The following is a 16,025-nucleotide window of genomic DNA, read 5'->3' as shown; positions in this document are numbered from 1 at the left end:
ATGATTATTACGAGTAAATGTTTTGTTGGTCAAACGGGTCCTGTCAACTTTGATTATAACATTGTTGGACGTGCTTGTAAAAAAACATGGGATGGTATGATTTTGCTTTAAAATATTATGTATAAAAGTATTTGTTCATCATTCATAGCATGGATTGTTTATATGATATTATCAATTATATTATTTTTTTTTAAGAAATTAAATATATAATTTTCAAAATACTATTTCTACGTTTCATTTCTTAAATTGTGCATACATGTTAGGATTTTTATTGAAATAAATGGAGAAGAAAAATTTGAAGATGGAAATTTGAAATCATGAAAGAAAATATGAGAAAAAGTTTGAAGGTTAATTCCCTAAGAAATGATGTAAACTAATTAGAGTCTATAGTTAATAGTTCCAATCCATTTGTATAAGGTAGAAGTGCAATAATGTGCAATTTCTTACTTCATTCAATGAAGCAAGTGTCTTATATAGGCCCGAGTACAAACTATGTTGTTACACAATAGGCCCAATTTAAAATAACAAAGTGTCCATTTAATTAATTAGGGCATTACTTTTTTCACTCTTAGTAGCACTCCCGCACCCTTGTGAAAACAAAAAATACATCTTAAATTTGAAAATATATTTTCCATCGAATCCCATTCTACTGACAACATAAGTGGGTCACACTTTCATTTTAATATAAAAAGTAATTCATAAATATATCATCCGATTAAATCTGAATTATCTATGACTTATTATATGATGTGTTACTAATATGAATTAGGGTTAAGAATATTTTTGGTCCATATAAATATCTCAATTTTCATTTTTAGTCCCTGTTAAAAAAAATTGACATATTTTAGTCCGTATAAAATTTTTATGCATGCAGTTTTAGTCTATACTAGTTTTTTAAATTTTGAAAACTGTTTAATTAGCCTTAAACTTTTAAATTTTTGAATAAGTTTTTTCATACGTGTTTAGAATACTATAAAAAATTTCTTTACCAAATTATAGAATTTTTTAAAATGAGAATAATTAAATATGAATTTTTTAAATTTCAAAAGATAATAAAAAAAGTAAGGCAAATAACGACTTAGAAATCAAATTTTGAGTCTTTTTTCGAGGAACTTTTTATAACGTTCTAAACATGTCTATAAAATAATCATTCAAAAATTTACATCGGTTTAACAGTAGGAACTAAAACCACGTGCATAAAAATTTTGTGGAGACCAAAACATGTAATTTTTTTAATAGGGATCAATAACAAAATTTAGTAATTTTATAGGGACCAGAAACATATTTAACCTTAATAATTAAGCTTTATATTCTAGCTTATTTATATAGTATTATTCTTATAACCTAATATAGATATCAATGAAGGCATGAATAAAGATATGAATGAGCAACACCATTATAAGCAATCAACTTTCCTGCAACAGCGTCAATTTTTTATTGAAGGCGTGAATAGTTTGTGGTACTAACAACAGTGACATGCAAACAATAATATGTAATCAGCTAGATACCCCATCATTAAACACCTACAGAAATATATTTTCGAATTTAATCTTAAAGTATATTTTCGAACTAATCTTTTTGAAAAAATGAGAGTGTGACTAACTTAGGAAGGAATGTAGTGTATAAAGATGTTGCTCATTCATATCTCTAAGAGGGGTATTTTCATATTTCTATAGGGCGGCTCTCCATCACAAAGGGTGGGAAAAATAATCCCCTTTAACTAAGGATGTTGTTCACTACGTCTCATGTAGCAATCACACACCCTATAGAAACTCCAAAATGCCATTTGCATTCTCCAGATTTTAAAATCCCGACACACTCAAGCAAACCCTGAGTTGTCTTCATGGTTGCTTTAGCCTTCCCATGGGATTGTCACATTCTTCGTTGGACCATGCATCACGAGAAAGGATTGATATTGAATTAATGGCATTGATACGCTATGGTCTATGCTAGACATCTCATCAGGAGAAATTTCAAGAAGGTCAGCATTGTCCCTGAGACACTCAACGAGTTCCCTCTTTATCATGGTCGGCAAATCAACACCTATATTAACTGATCCTATTGGTTTATCATAAAGTTAGACGATTTCAAACTCACTGTCTAGAAATAAACTTAAGGTTTTCTTCTTGATTTCCGTTGACGGACTAAGTTGATCACTTATAGGATTTTGTCTTCTCGTACGACAAGGTTGACCATGCCAACTACTTCATGAACATTCTTTTTTATTCTCTCAGAGGTGACATTGGTTACGAGGGGACTATTCAATATTATTTCGTGTTTAAGGCGAGCTCCATGTAAATCAACCGCAATAATGGTCGACTCACTCAAAATGTTATGATATTTCATCTTCAAATGTACCATGAAGGCCACTCCGTCTAAGGCTTCCATAAACGACCTTCCTAAGATATCATTGTAAACGCTTTCACTATGGGTGATGAGGAAGCCCACCTTTCATGATTCTCTTGTTTTTACCATATCCGAAAAAGACATGTAAGTATATGGTTCTACATGGATGAGTCGGGGATTCATTGAATGTCAAAATATTTCCACCTTCACACGGCTTCAAATCTTGCACACGTAAGTTTAACCTCGTGAAGATCTTGGGGTACACCATGTCACATGAGCTTCCGTCATCAATGAGGGTTCCTGACACAGAGTAGTTGGCTATAACAGTGATTAGGACTAGTAGAATCATCACATTAGAAGTTTTATCCACCTTTTCGTGTTCTCAAAATCCTAGAATATGCATATATTCATCTTATCTTTCGACCGTTGTTGACGATTTAAGTGAACTTCATGGTAGAGCGCCTTTCTTGATAGAAGATCTGATACCAACTAACTCAACTATAAAGGTAAGAGACGATATGGAATCTAGAGAAGTTATGGGGTTTTCCGCGAGTGGATCAGAAGTCATCTTCTTCGTTCGAGGGTAATTGCTATTGTGATTTGTGACTTTGAATCAGAAGAAATTTGACTACGAAAATTTGCAAAAATCATACTTGATTCTCACAGACGACGCCACTATTTCGCTAGGGATCCAAAAGATCTTGGTAAAATGATGAAGTATAGTTTTGATGTGGCGGAACAAATCTCTGGTGCGGCGGCGTAGGGTGGACCTGTAAGGTTAACACTTCAATGCCCAAGTTACTAAGGTAACGAAGAAAATATGAGTCATGGTTCAGAGAATACCTAAGGTTTCAAGTGAGATGTCTTATATATGAGAAACGATTATGGACGTAGCTTCTCGGCGTGGAATGCATGAAGCCTTCCGATAAAATTTAACGGTAAGCAAACATCCATAACCTGGATCCAATGTGGAACTCTAAAACAAGATTACACTGTACCTTCAACATCTTGGTGGAGTGGTGATGACTAAGCCTCCTTTTGAACGTGTGGTTGGCCCAAAATATATATATATATATATATATATATATATATATATATATATATATATATATATATATATATATATATATATTCAATAGTTTTAAAATAAAAAATAATAATTATTTTGGGTTTTTTCTTTAAAAATTACTCAACAATTTTTTGTTTTCTTCCAATCCAAACTTTCTAATAAAATTTCAACAAACGAATACAATTAAAAAAAACACATAACTTAAAAAAAAAAAAAAAAAAAACTACCAAATGCTCTTGTATAAACAAAATCCAAAAAATAGTTAAACAAATAGTATTATTAGATTGAAGTAGTTGAGGGAATAGCACATGGTGCCAAAAGCCTATGCCGTCCATCGAGTGTGGACGCTACGCTATGCGGTGGTTGCTGTGAGTTTACGAAACGGCCATTTATTTCTCTCTCTTTATATCCACCTCACACGTGTACCTCTAACTTATGAAACTAACGGCTTTGATTAAAGTTTAGATGTTGATATATATTAAAGAAGCTTGAAGTCATAAGCAGTTGAACGGCTCTGATTGACTAATGGTGAAGAAAGAAACAAATAATGCAACCTCTTTATGGCAAAGACATACCTTTTCCTTTCCAATATTTATTTTCGGTTTAATTATACTTTGATCTCTTAACTTCATTTAAAATTTTATTTTAATATTTTCTTTAATAAATTTTTATTTATAAGTCACTCGTAAACTCGTTCGAATCAAAATTAAAATATATTTTTCAATTTGGATGCTCTTCAAATCAACAATGACCATTCAATTTTATTATGAAGGTGAGAAAAATATATAAGAAGAGAGGTTGAATTGTGTATCTAGTAAACTTTTGATTCTAAGAACAACAACTTTTAAAATTGATCAAGTTCATATTCTGAGCAACAGTAAGTAGCAGCGAAAAGATTAAATGCATAAAAATAAGCAAAAACACACATTGAAACTATCATGGTTCCTCTTTAACCGAGAATAGTCCAGTACTCTTGTCTCACAAGAGCTTTTTTACTATAATCAGAACCTGACTACAACCTGCTTAGACACACTCGTCCAAGACTTCCTTGCTCAATCACACTTGAAAGGGACTTCCTTGCACAATCAAACCTGAAAGATACTTCCTTGCCTAATAAACACACCAGTTCATGACTTCCTTGCTCAATCGAACCTGATAGAGACTTACTTGCCTAAACACATAGGTTCAGGACTTTATAGATTCTAAACAAAATATTTAGGATTACAACAAGATATACTTGATATACAATAAGAGGTATAAAGAATACATCACGAGTAAAGACCTGATTACTTGATATTTCTAAGATAGACAGGAGTAAGAAATGTCAAGTTTATGTGTAGTACGACAACTATGTATAAAAGCTTGGTGATCAAATCGATTCTGGTTTGTTGTTGTAGTTTCTTGTTATTTAATGATGTATCTTCCTTTGAATCTCAAATTCCCTATATAGAGGTAACAAAAGAGTCGTTGAAGGATAACTTGTAAAAGTGTCTTTGCTGAAGAAGCAGTTCTCAAGAAAGAGACACTAAGAGTTGGTACGGTTAGGATATTTAAATTTTGAATAATCTCTTTATCCATTGTGTCTTTCTCAAGTAAGGTGACCATAGGCATGCTGGAGTAGAATGAAAAAATCATGTCAAATAGCCTTGAGCCTTGCGCTAGAACCCTAATTGACTTTTTCAATAATTTTGACAGTTGACAAGATGAAGCTCCTTTACATAGAGTACGGACCAGAGGTGTTTTACTATGTTTTAAGCTTAATCGAGGCTAAGTCATCAGACACTAAGGTTCTACATGAAAATCAGATTCTGATCCATTTGAACCTGAGTCAAATGATTCTTCTTCCTAAGTTATTTTAACTAGGTCAGAACTAAGTTAATTACTAGCTTAATGATCATGCACACTTAAACAAATGTTAGTATACCCTATTGTTCTTTAAGTACTTTGTTATCATCAAAACCCAAGGATCATGAACAAATTTTATTCCAACAATCACCTCGATTCTTATTATGACAAACATATTTAAGAACAATAGTTGGTCAGTTTACATAACTTGACAACTTCAGAGTATGAGTTTTGTAAGCTCCCCCTGAGTCCAATAGTCCGTTGGTTGAGTTTTGTAAGCTCCCCCTAAGTTCTATCCAAGTTATTTAAAATTATTTTGATTAAAATAATCAACAAAATTCAGCATATAACATAAGTTAATTAAAGTGGGTTCAGGTTCTAATAAAAACATAAAAAATGTTTTTATCATATACTATTTAAATATTCCCATATTTCTCCCCCTTTTGTCATCAACAAAAAATAAAGAGTAGAGAGAGAAAGATACTTAGTAGAAAAAATAGTTTAAAGCTATTGAAGAGTAATCCATAATCATTTCAGCTTTCGAGAAATTGAAGACACCAAAGGAAGAGAAACACAAACAATTACTTCTCGAGGGAGCAAATCAATATTTTGTAATCTTCCACAAAACGGAAATTGAGAAGTAAAAAGATGTAATAATGAGTAGGTAACATGCGTTAATGACTATTGGTATTTAAACTTCCAAGAATCAAAGATAACAACACGCAATGTTAGACGACGAGACCTTATCTAGAGGGGTGAATAGGTCCCCTAATTTAAAATTACAACTTTTAAGGTTTTCGAAAAGAGTTTAAACTTTGGCTAACCAATTTAAACACAAAATAATAAAGTGTCAAATTATCGAACACTTGGCGTGTGATTGATTTTTCAAAAAATTTCTTTCAAGTTTGTTGATACTCAATACCTCTTACAATCAAAGTGATTGCAAGACTATCAACAACTAAACAATCATCAAAATAATTTCTAGAAATTTTCTACGAATCAATCGCTTAATCAATAAATTTAACAATTTGATAATGGAAATTTAAATGCAAGAGAAATAAAGAGATAGAGAGAGAGAGAGGACTCGAGGAGTTGTTTAGGTAATTCATTGATCGTCCCCGCTACGGCTACGTCTACCCCCAATTCCAATTTGGAATTGAGATATCAATCTTACTGTGCAAAAAATTATTTACAAGAGATGTCAAGCAATCCAAACCTACAAACCCTATGTTTGATGTTGACCCTTGCACTACTTTTCCCTTGATCCGAGTTTGATCAAGTCACCCAATAAACACCAATTGAATCACCATGCCACGTTACTCCTTTGCAAGAAACCGCCGTTCTTCAAAACCTTCACTCGGTCGAATACAAATTATGAGTTATTGTATCCCAAGATTACAAATTGATTCACCGTCTCACGCTACTCCTTTGCAAGAACCACTCGTTCTTCAAAGCTCTTCACTCGATGGAATCCAATTGCATAACCTTGGAGTAAAAACCCTCGCAGTTTTTCCTATGAAACCCCCTATGATTCCCAATCTAATCTTAGGTAACAACCAACCTAAATTGAATGTTATGAACCAAGTCTATATGGCACCCAAACAATGAATGATTATGTATACTTTGTTTGTGTGTATGCATAGAGGTTGAAGACGATGAGCAATCTTAGTATGTGTTTATAGTTTCATCAATTTGAAAAGGATTCATGTATAAGATTTATATATATATATATATATATATATATATATATATATATATATATATATATATATATATGTATGTATGTATGTATGTATGTATGTATGTATGTATGTATGTATGTATGTATGTATGTATGTATGTATGTATGTATGTATGTATGTATGTATGTATGTATGTATGTGTGTGTGTGTGTGTGTTTGAGACTTGGATAAAGAAGAAAGACTTAGAATTCAACAGAAATTTGATTTTTTGAATTTGCTTCAGTATGTGTCGACACATGCAAGTAGTGTGTCGACACATGATGGTAGTCATTGATGCATGTTTCGACCTGTAGCATGTCATGAGTCGACTCATGCAATTGCACAGGCCGACCTATATAAGGTTTTTGGGTCTACACAAAGAAACAAAGTGTTTTTGCTTAAAAACTATAGCATATGAGCCAACACGAAACATGTATGTGTTGACACATATAGTGATTTATGCAGCATGTGTCGACACATGAAGAGGGATGAGTTGACATAGGAAAACAATTTTTTTTTGCTTTAAAATAGCAGTACATGTGCCGACTCAAAACATGTATGTATCGACACATGCAAGTGATTTTTGTGCAAAATGTCATTTTTTATGCATTGTACCAAATGACAACCATTCCAAACTTGTTCTAGATGCTTTCTAAGATTCCTAATGACTTCTAATGCATGGGTGCACATATATACTCAAAGACACGTTCAATGTACAAAAAAGCTAAATCGATCCTAGTTTTGACATCATGCAAAACATCTAAAAGGCAAATGCATTCACACGCAACATGATTAATATTCCAACGGGCCATTATAAAGTGGACCTCCTCATTTTCAAACCACACAAATCATCTTTCAACTTCTTCTAAATCCAAAATGAGTACTTCACCTGGAAACTACAAGACCTCAATCACTTTAGAGACTACCTTGGTCAAGGAAACTGAGGTAGTGAAGTAATGCATTGAGCAGAGGCAAGAAGAGATCAAGCCATTTGAAGAAAGCACGGTTTTTGAAGCTTTGGAGCTTAAGGATGCTCCAGAGGCATCAAAGAAAAGGAAGTTAAAGAAGAGGAAGACCCCGTGGAAGAAGATCATGTTAGAACATAGTTTGGTTTTACATATAATTCTTAGTTTTTATGAAAGTTATGTCTCTAGCCCACTTTCTGATTCTGATCACCCTCTAGATCAATACCCTATGGCTGATAGTTGATGACTGACAGCTTATAGCTTGTAGCTGATGGCTGGGGAATAATAGCAGATAAACTAATCAGAGTATTTGGTAAAAATAGCGGTTCAACTAGCTGATAAATGTAAAATGACATAATTTTTAAATATTCTTTGCATTTAATACATAATTGTTTTATTTTAAATTAAAATAAATTATAAAGGATAAAAGTGAATTTTAATTAAAATAATAAGAATATAAGTAAAAGAAAAATGATAAGCTATAAACTAAAACACTATTTGAAATAACGTCTGGAATATAAGTTATAAGTTAGTAAAATAAATTATAAACTTGTAATGAAAAGACTATTATCAAATAAACTTATAAGTTATAAGTTGCAAGTTCAAAAATATGTTGTAACAAACAGGACTTTTGTATAATAGCATAATTAATGAGTTTCAAAATTCATAAATTCATAGAATATCCATGTAAATTTAAAAATACTAATTACATATAAATATAAACGTATCAGATTACAATATTAAGTTATTAACTATGAAACATGAATATTTATGAAACAATAATATATTTTAATTGCATGTTAATAGAATATCGTGTATTCGTGTTTGAGGTGAACCAAACAAAATAAAACATAGATAAAAGATAAAATACATATATCATAAAATATAAATTTAAAATTAAACTTAAAATTAAATTTGTATTAATCTGTCCCATTAAATCAAGTTGGTAGCTATGCAAGAACATTAAAAATAGGGGTGCGGGTTCGAACCCCCTACATAATACTTGTTCATCTTTAAAAGGATAAATGCCTATCATGTCATTGAAACATGGGCATTAGGAACATGGAAATTAAATGCCTATCATGTCATTGGAACATTACTTCGAGGGAGGCTTCCACGTGGAACCATGCATATAGTCATATAGAGTACACATACATCGCCCTTAGGGCACTCGAGTTCCATTATAGAATGAAAGTCTCATTTGGGTTGTTGATCGTGACCTTTCATGCTCAATTATTCATCCTTCATTGATCTCGCTACCTTAGGTGGCCTGTGAATTATTGTGAGTGAGGCAATTGCTCTTTTTACCCTTCTTTTTTCGAAGTGATATAGCTTTCTTTGATTCCTTTTTCGATTGCAATGATACCTGTTGTAATATTTATTTATTATTTTCTCTTCGTCCCTAGTTGCAAAGTGATTCTTGGATTTATCGTGATTCTACTCTCTCCACCTTTCAAGACATATTAAATATTTAGGGTCCGTTTGGTGCACAGGATAAGAGACAAGATATGATATTTGTATCATATCCTATCCGAATCGAGTGTTTGCTAACACAACATGATAAGATAAGTTAATCCTGAAACTTATCATATTCAGTCTCACTAGTTCAAATTGTTATCTTTAATATGAGCTTGGTTAGAATCCGGAAGGATAGGATAAGAAAATGATTTACTAATTTACCCCTATAAAATATAATTTAAAATTAAAAATTAAAAATGACTATTAGTAAAAATCAATTTGATATTAAATTAAAAATATTAATAAATAATTTTTAAAATCTATGTATAATTGTCATAAGGATAATTTTTTTAACTTTATAAAATATAAAAAATTAGAATATTTAAATATAAAATAATTATTAAAATTTTAAAAATATGAATAGTAATTTTATTTTTTATCAAATTAAATATATGTTCTTGCAAGGGTAATTTTATCATTTACATATATAATTTTATTTTCTTTATCTAATATATATATTGTTATAGATATATACTAGAATTATTATGATCTTTTTTAAGAAAAATTGAAATTATTTACTTAATAATGTCAATGAGTTTTTTAATTATAGAAAAATATTACTTTTTATTATCAATTTAAAATATTTTACAAAATAATTTAAAAAATATATAATTGTTTTCCAAGGGTATATATATAAATGACAAAATTACCCTTGCAAAAATCATATATTTAATTTAATAAAAAAATAAAATTATTATTCATATTTTTTAAATTTAAATAATTATTTTACTTTTAAATATTCTAATTTTTTATATTTTATAAAGTTAAAAAATGATCCTTATTATGACAATTATACATAGCTTTTAAAAATTATTTATTAATATTTTTAATTTAATATCAACTTAATTTTTATTTATATTTTGTCATATTTAATTTTTTATTTTAAATTATATTTTATAGGGGTAACATTTTGAACTAGTGAGACATGATATGATAAATTTCAGGATTAACTTATACTATCATGTTGTGTCAGCAAACACTGGATTAAGATAGGATATGATACAAATATCATATCCTGTCTCTTATCCTGCGCACCAAACGGGTCCTAAATGTTTAATATGTCTTGCAATGTGGAGAGAGTAGAATCACGATAAATCCAAGAATCACTTTGCAACTAGGGACGAAGAGCAAATAACAAATAAATGTTACAACAAGTATCATTGCAATCGCAAAGGAATCAAAGAAAGCTATATCACTTCGAAAAAAGAAGGGTAACAAGAGCAATTTCCTTCACTCACAACAATTCATAGGCCACCAAAGGCAGCGAGATCAATGACGGATAAATAATTGAGCATGAAAGGTCATGATCAACAACCCAAATGAGACTTTGATTTTATAATGGAACTCAAGTGCCCTAAGGGCGATGTCTGTGTACTCTATGTGCATGGTTCCACATGGAAGCCTCCCTCGAAGTAATGTTTCAATGACATGGTAGGCATTTAATGCCCATGTTCCTAAGGCCACCAACTCATACTCGATTCTCAATTGAACTTTTCCTCTTCCTAGAGTTTTCTTCAACCTATTCACACTGATCAAGCGACCGACCAAAACTAGCCAAACACAAAGATCCAATCCAATAAGAGGTGTCAGGTGTCTATTCAACTAGCACACATATGAATGTTCATACTGATGTATTACACTGAAAAAGCATCGCCTATATCTCAATTAGTGGTATAAATTCGATGATATCCTACATCTCGTGGTATGTCTACTTATGATAATTCTGATTGTCATTCGTATATAAGTGCTAACCTTTCTACAATGGTCATCATCCATACACTACTCAATTCATGTTCTACAATAAAATAATGTCTTTAATTGTGTGTATCTTTAGAAATACAAAAGTAACTAGTAAGAGAGTGTGTGTATAAGATTACGATTACACTCATTATCATCTAGGTTTTCACTCACAAAGTTAGTTGTCTAATGAAACTACAATTTAATAACTAAAAACTAAAGATAAATATCGCTCATTAGGCATCTACAAATCTTAGTTTAACTAGTAAAACTCGACAATGCTAGGTTGGACGTCATCATTAGAGTTTAAAGCTTAGTATTCACGGTTATATATATATATATATATATATATATATATATATATATATATATATATATATATATATATATATATATATATATATATATATATATATAGGGGACGACTCAGGTGAGCACTTGGTTATTATAAGAAATGAGAACAATGAATCACGACCATTAAATTTTGATTTTGTTGATTTTAATGGATTGGATTGGTTTCTTTTTCTATGATCCTTAATATTTATTTTAAATCAAAATAGAAATAAAAACCAATCTAGTCCATTAAAATCAACAAAATCAAAATTTAATGGTCGTGATTCATTGTTCTCATTTCTCATAATAACCAAGTGTTCTCACTTGAGTCGTCTTATATATATATATATATATATATATATATATATATATATATATATATATATATATATATATATATATATATATATATATATATATATATATATATATATATATATATATATATATATATATATATATATATATATATATATGTAGTGAGTTTTTAGTGGTTATTATCATTTCGCCTATAGAAAAAAATTAATCTCTCATTAGACCTAGCAAAATAGGTCAACTTATCGTAGTCTATTTCGGAACATAACTTTATCAAACAATTAATTAATAATTAATATTTACTAATAATATTACAACTTATTTTAAAAACATTTTATAAATTATTAATTATATATAATTGATTAGTTAAATACTTGACCTAATATTCTAACTTGATTGACAGTAATGACATTTCCCGTAAAAAAAATTACCAACCAAAATAGAAGTTAACTTGAACATTGTAGAAATAATATGCAATAAAAAAATCACACATATTATAAACTTAGATTTTACGCTAGAATAGTGATTAGTGAATCTATAGTTACATAAATGTGTTATTAAAAAATGGCTTAATTTGTCAACAAAAAAAAAAAAAAAAGGCTCAACCTTGTGAAATTTTTTAATGATATTTCACGGACCAAAAACATTATCTACTTAGTCAAACGAAAATAAGTTATAATCATGTATATAAGTTTTTGTTTAATAATTATACCAATGAATTTTAAAATTCGTAAATGTTATAAAATATCGTTGTAGATTAAGAATAGTAATTGCTTATATGCACCACGTCACACTACAATATTAATTATAAAATATTAAATATTTATAAAACAATAGTATATTATGAGTGCATGCTAATAGATTATTGTTTTTTTTATAGTGGAAAAAGAAAAGGTAAAAAAAATATATTAGGAAATTATCTAAAAAATAAAGTCTCACTAGTATCAGCTATAATAAAAGAGTGATGATTCTAACAGGAGGCTCTGTAAAATACTAATACACATTCTCTTTCCTAAGAGTATAAAATATTTGAACTCGTTATTCCCTAGAGAAATCCTTAAATGTTGTGAAGAATCGTCATAGTGATGTCAAGCATTAATAGACTATGAGATAAGCTTGATAGCAGAGTTGGAGTCAAAATAACACATTAGACCTTTGATGCCATGTTGCCAGACCATACGCAAACCATGATATAGCGCCATCAACTCACCATGAAGAATGTTAGAATTAGAAATATTACCCGCAAAACCGTAAACCCAAGCACCATTAGCATTTTGAATCAATCCACCAAAACCTGAGACGTCGCGATTATCGAGGCTATTGTCGTCAATATTCAAAATCATATTACTAACTTTGTGTGCATTCCACGTGATTGTTCTCGTTGGATGAGACATAATATGCTTGAGAAAATATTTGGCTAAAAGATTAGCATAGTTCACTATGATGAGTTTCAAAGTATATGAAAATACCACTTCATTCGCAAGACACAGTTTGTTTCTAGCGTGCCATAACCACCATCAAGCGGCCAAAAAGATAGAGCCACCATTAATTCCATATCTAATCCAAACATATAAAATATCCCCTTGGAAGAATAGTAGGTCCAAAAAGCTAATAGATTTCCAAAAGCAGTGTAGAGTCGTCTCAGCGTTCTGATTGCATATAGGATAAAGATTCGTCTAGATCATACCACGATGACACAATATTGATCTTGTAGAAATGGAATTATGTAAAATCTTCCAAAGGAAGAATTTTACCTTCTTAGAAGCAGGAATATGCCACACCCACTTCCAAGAGTGATTGTCTGTTGTATTCTTAAAAAATTCAAGTCTGTTGAGCTAGTTATAACAATCTTGGGCAGTATATGTACTGTCTAAATTGCCTTTCCAGGTTTATCGATCAGGAACCAGAGAATTCAAACAAATAGAAAGCGCTTCCAGGCGGTCACAAACAATAGTGGGAATATTCATATATAATAAATTAAAGTTCTAATTTCCATCCAAGTAAAGGCATTTCTAGATTGTCGATATCTACATAAAGAACCCGCTCCGCTAATTTCCCTATCCCAAACCAAATTGAAAACCAAAAAGAGGAGTTGTCATCCCTCCAATCTAAATTCAAATTCATCTTTAAGAGTTGAGATAGCTTTAATAATTACATTTCATGTAACTGATCCCGATTTCTTTTTCATATTAAGGAATTCTTTCTCATTGATGTACTTATGATTCAAAACTTGGACCCAAAGGAAATCACAATCTCGGGAGAGATCACAAAATAGCTTACCCAACATAGATGTATTGACCTCTCTTGCTTTCTGGATCCTAATACCACCCATCTTTTTGGACTTACTGATTTTATTTCAGACAATGAGCTGCACACTAGAGTTTGAATTTTCTTTCCATAAAAAATTCCTAGTCATCCTATCAATAAAACCACAAGTTGGCTGAGGTAGCCAAGTCACTTACATATAAATTTGGAATGAACTTCAGGACAGACCTAACTAGAGTCAAATGAACAACCTTGTTTAATAATTTATGTTACTAAGATGATAACCTCTGACTGATTTTCTCCTCTAGGAACTCAAAGTCCTTGCGTTGAATATGACCATGCAATATAAAGAAACCCAAGTACTTCTATAGATTAAGAGTTCTCTTGATACCCGTGGTAGTTCCTTTTGATTGGCTGCATTAGGTAAAACAACATATGTAAAAAAATGTAGGTTGTGCAGAGGCAACATGTGGAACAAGACATTCCAGCATCTGACCTTAGTTTATTAGCTAAATTTCATGAAGAAATCTGAGTGTAATTGTGTTTGTTTCTAAGAAGATTTACTCAGTCCAAGGTTCTTCTAAAGTGCTTAACAGAACTTGAGGTCCAAGATTTACTCTAAGAAGAAGATTTATATGAAGAGAGTTTTTTTGGATGTTCTAGCGCAACATGTGGAACATGATGTTCCATCATGTGTACTATAACATCTAGTCTCTGTCAAAAGGCTAATATTGTTGCAGTTTTAGTGTAGAAGGGACACATGTGGAACACGATGTTCCAGCATGTGTGCATCATTTGGCCCTGGTTCTACTGACCAATATTGTTACATTTTTGGAGCAAAATTCTAGTTGAGATTCAATCAGATTTGTTTTTATATTTAAACAATGTGTTTGTGTGATTGGTTTGACAGATGTAAAGATCAAATCAGATTTAAATGGAGATTTAAATTTGAATTTGAATTAATAACAAATCATACCTTTTGTTGGAGATTATTATGGAGAAAATCAAATTCAAAAATATTTGCTATTATTTTGGACAAAATTAAATTAGAAACCAAAAGGCATACAATTTGGTTTGTTAGTTGAGTTGTAAAACTTTGTTCCAAGACGCTAATTCTATAAGCTTGAGAACAAAGTATTTGTTATACACCACACTATTGCTTTAGTAACTTGGCATAGTTGTTGGTTTGTCTTAGTTGAGTTGTAAATTTAACAATCATTGTGTTAATGATTAAGTTGATCACTTGGGATTAGTGATTGAGAGAAAGTGAAAGGAGTTCTTATATTTAGAGGGAGTCCTAAATAGAAAGTAACTAGGATTAGGAAGAGGAATTTAACATCATGGGGTTGGTGTTCCTATAAGACTAATTATACTAATTAGAAGTATTGAATTTCATTCCTTGGATAGAGTACCCTTCAGACTTAGGCATAGTTTCACCAAACTGGGTTAGCAATTTCTTGTGTTCTTTTATGCTATTTTGCTTCATCATCTTCTATAAGTTAATTTGTTATAACTTGATAGTAAAATTGGTTTTATGCTGTACAATCTCCATGACATCGTGTTTGACATACGTCCGATAAATTTATTATCTGATCGTACCTGATCAGATGGATCTTCAAGGCCTGCACGGAACTGGATCTTCTGTGAAGTGGAGGGGGGTGTACCTGCAAGGTACTCTGATGCTAAAGTGAGAAGACGAGCAATCAGAGTGCAAGTACACGCTAAAGGTTAGAAGAGAAATGAATACCTTACCCTTTAGTGAAAGAGGGTATTTATATCCCCCAGCGCTGGGCTAAGATCTCGCTACTTGAACTGGATGTCCAAGCCCAATTAGGAGACTGCCAGGTTTCATAGGCGGAAATATCGGAGGTGCGTGAGTGCCCTCCGTCCTGGTCAACCACTCCGAAGTTT

Source organism: Vicia villosa, linkage group LG6 (genome assembly GCF_029867415.1).
Source record: "Vicia villosa cultivar HV-30 ecotype Madison, WI linkage group LG6, Vvil1.0, whole genome shotgun sequence".
In the NCBI taxonomy this organism is placed as follows: domain Eukaryota; kingdom Viridiplantae; phylum Streptophyta; class Magnoliopsida; order Fabales; family Fabaceae; genus Vicia; species Vicia villosa.
This window is presented reverse-complemented; position numbering follows the sequence as displayed.